This window comes from Pinus tabuliformis, chromosome 1_1, assembly GCF_031772625.1.
Source record: "Pinus tabuliformis cultivar Carrire ecotype Pingquan chromosome 1_1, CPIR1, whole genome shotgun sequence".
Classification (NCBI taxonomy): Eukaryota; Viridiplantae; Streptophyta; class Pinopsida; order Pinales; family Pinaceae; genus Pinus; species Pinus tabuliformis.
The window spans coordinates 922,292,325-922,296,417 of record NC_142297.1 but is presented as its reverse complement, the minus strand read 5'-3'; the positions used below and the strand labels follow the sequence as shown (position 1 = coordinate 922,296,417).

General features: G+C 36.8%; 1 long non-coding RNA gene across 1 annotated transcript; it reads left to right on the top strand.

The window, feature by feature from the left end:
- The first annotated feature begins 3,017 nt into the window (after positions 1-3,017).
- Positions 3,018-3,457, top strand: LOC149217433 (uncharacterized). Its single transcript, XR_016250676.1, has 2 exons — positions 3,018-3,106; positions 3,213-3,457. It is a non-coding gene; the product is annotated as an uncharacterized LOC149217433 (long non-coding RNA).
- The last annotated feature ends 636 nt before the right edge of the window (positions 3,458-4,093 follow it).

The following is a 4,093-nucleotide window of genomic DNA, read 5'->3' as shown; positions in this document are numbered from 1 at the left end:
CTTGCTAAGTGAGACAATCCCACTCACTTTAGCCCTTACTCCCTTCAAGGTTTTTACCCAGGGTATTTGTTAACCCGGCATCTCCCCTATCACTTAGGTCTAACCCAGACTTTAGCAGTGATTTCCCCAGGGGTACACATGCCTTACTAGGTCTTACACAGTATGCCCATTTACATGCAATAATTAACTCCTTTATAATAATAATTTTTGTTGTTGTTGTTGGTTTTTTCCATACATATCCTCTCACCTTGCTCTCGTTGAGTTTGCTGCTCTAGAAATACCCTAGACACTTTTCCTTATGTTCTCATTGCAACTCTCACTACAAGTGAATCCAAGCAAAGACCATGTTACACCATTTCTAGCGTTGTTTTCATGTTGTGTCACACAATGTATGCATCAACAATCTGCTTCCTTTTTACCACCTACAGCATAGCGCAAACTCCAACTACTTGGTGGCCAATCTATTTGAATCATTAATTCCTAAAAAACATCACATCGCTTGTTTGAAACCCCCGAGTCATGTATATCCACTACATATCCATACCCATATTACCCATCCACCAGGCCCATTAACCTTGGGGAATAGAAGCGTCCCTTTGAAGCCAACTTCGGGCTCTGATACCAATTGTTAAGAATTACCGGAGAACATAAAATAATTATGGAGATTTATAAAATAATTATGGAGATTTATAGAGAGGAACAATAACCATCAACAATCATAAACCATAAACACAAATGCTTATCCAAGAAAACCCCAAATCTGGGGTAAAACCCAACCCAATGAAATTTCAATAACCTTGGCCAAAACCCTACCCAACCGAGCCAAGTGACCATTCACCAGTCACATCCCTCACCTACAAGAAAATAAAGTCTTACCAACCTTTTATAGGCTCCATTACATGCAATACCATGGGTACACTATACCATGTGCCCAAAAAACCACTAATATTTACCCTGGTCAAATTGACTCTATCTTGAGTCATGTTTACCTAACAAAATTTGATTATGTTGTGTTGTGCAGGTGGTATGGACATCAACATGGGAGATATATAACTTAGGGTTGGTAGGGATATATACTAGAGTCCAACATGAACATATTCCATGACTCGAGATGGGGTAGAGGGTAGGAATCTCCATGGAATCCTAAGGTGGGATAAAATTATCCAGGTGATGTTTTTGTGATCTCCGTTATTTCTTTCTTTCTCTTTTATTCAAAAATCTAATTGAAATTTTCATGATGAGTATTACAAAGAATCACATTTTTGAATGTCAACCAAGATGCTAGTAAAATAATGTTAATTAGCCATCAATAATTTTGTCCCTATCCTTTTTTATAGTAAATTAGATGCAATGTTGTTTTACACTCTGTTTTAAGACTTTCAAAGGAAGTAAGGTCCAAGAGATTAAATCTTTACAGATACCTTTTTGGTTTATGAATTTATTTATCGTGATCAAGTTATAGAGCAATAGTTTTTTTACTATGAACTTTGATCGTGCATATATATCTTTGTGAATTCCATTGTTTCCTTTCAACAATGTATATTACAACCTTCTTCCCAAATTTCCAATTCTAGGTTGGTCTTGTTGGTATTCCGTTGGGTTTCAATCTATTAACATCTCTAATAATCTTTGTTTTTCACATTGAATGCCTCCATATTGGGGTGGTCGATTTTCTTTTGATTTCGTTCTAAATTGTAACCATGTTTACTTCAAAGTAATTTTGAATGTGACTAACTTCTTATCTGTCTTAGAAAACCTCTTAAATTTTAATCAACTTTTGAAATTTATTATAAATATATCTACTCTAGATGAAAAATGCATCAACTATTGTAGATATCTCTAAGAATTACATATTTATAATTACTTAAAATAGATTGCAAAATCATTTTTTGTGGTGTTTCGACTGAATCTAATATAAACAAGTGTTGCATGCAGCCTGTAGTCCATGTCGGGGCAATACAAACGCTTTGTGCAACATGTCTAAGCTTTCTATTTCGCTAAAAACCTACCTTCGTCGAACAAACTTACTACCTTACCTGAAAGATCTTGCTGTCTGCATGGCGTTGACTGCATGGCATTGCAAATTCAGTGTGTAATTTGTTCTCTGGAGAATTTCTGGTTTTTGAATTGTTTAGAGCCATTGCCATCTTCCCAGACAGGTCCTTCAATTAGCACGACCAGTACAGAGAGCGTTCTATCCACCGATCGATAGATGTTTGACGGTATATTAATTGCTTTGACTTTTTTCATATGGTACAGTTTAACCAATGTTTCAATAAAATTTCAAATTTAAAATTACTTACTTTTTATTTTCATGAGTTTTGATTGGGCGAAAGGTTTTGAGCTCTTATTGCAGGCTTCGCTCCATTCGAAACATATTTTTCCACATCTCGCACTTATAGCCAAAGTTTTATATGTCTTCAACATTTCCAAATTTTATACTTTTTCCACTTCGCACTTATATCCAAAGTTTTATATGCCTTCAAAATTTCCCGGTTTTATATTTTTTCATTTTATGGCAACATATTCTAAATGCAAATTCCTTCGCACTTATATCCAAAGTTTATATGCCTTCAAAATTTCTTGGTTTTGTATCTTTTCCATTTTATCCCAACATATTCAACATATTCTAAGTGCATCTTCCTTCAAAGTTATATACACGGTTTCAATTTCTTCAATTTTATAACCACATATTTAGTTTCCATGCACCCCTTGCATTTATCACCATTACCACGTATTCTTCTCTGCATGCGCCACCTTTCATTTTTGCCACGGAGCTTGCATTTATCGCCAGCTGGCCCTCCTAGCCTCGGTACTTGATCTTCATCTACGGATACTATTCTTGTTCGTCATCGGACGGGTGAGGTTGTTTCAGGTTTTCTGATGTCTCCACTGCACGTCTATCTCCTCGGCATACACTATATTGGGTTATCGTTGCTTTCTGCTCTATCTTATCATTTGACATGGTCATTTTGTGCATAGATAATGGGTTTACTTCTCTGGTTGATGCCTTTACTTATCGATGGGCCTGGTCTCTACAGAATTATGGACTCCTACACCATGCACAGCCATGCGGGGGCAACCCTAGACGTGATTTGCATCTCAGGTAAGGTCTTTGTCCTCATCCTAGGGTTTTTAAGTTATTGTATCAATTTACATTTCTTGCAGAAGTATCGATGTTGATCTTTGGTCTTTAAATCTTGGCGAGGTAGAAATTTTGGGTTGCAAGACGGAGCAAAAGCTAGAGATCTGAATTGAAACTTATCTAGTCTCCTTACCGGGTACTACATGAGCCGAAGGCGTTTGCAAACTGGGTTTTGATACATAGTAGGTTTTATTGCAAACTGAGTTTTGATACATTCTGGGTCCTATTGCAAACTGGGTTTGCCCTAAACCCTTGTTGGCTTAGCTCGGCATATGAGGTTACAAGGTCAGCAGTAGACCCTAGCTGTGTGAACCCAAGTTTTAACTGTTTTTCTCGTCCTACCACCAGACTATGTCAAATGGAGACACGTTTTCAGTCTCGAATGTTAATATATGAATGATTTATTGTCACGGTCATGCCGTTCTTGTTGTTCAGATTATTTATTTTTACTTCAACCTGTTCTGGGTTGGCTTGTTATCTGCGTAATGATATGGTTAAGGAAGTTGCATCCTAATTGTTTTCATGGGTGTTGTTCTCCGAACTCATTTGTCTACCTGTGCTATAGTTTGATTATGAAATTTCAAGGCGAGATGCTAGTTTATGGCCGAGTGCGGCAAGCTCTTTATCCATGGAAAAGAAATAGTTTTCTTACCTGATATTTAATGGAAAATAACCCTTACCGACTACTCTCTGTATATTAGAATGACTGTCAATGATTTTAGCTCTCACCTTCAGCTCAAGGAGAGCGTGTTGAATGACCATCAGAATATCAGTACCAGTCTTCTACACGCGGCTTCCACAGAGGTGATTTATCATTAATTTCTGGCAGCACTGCAGCAGGTTAGCATTCTAGCAAATTTGATTAGGGAAATTTATTTTTTTGTTACTAATTACTTGTAATCATTTTTATAATGAAAACAATTTTGAAGAAGCATAACAAACCAAGCT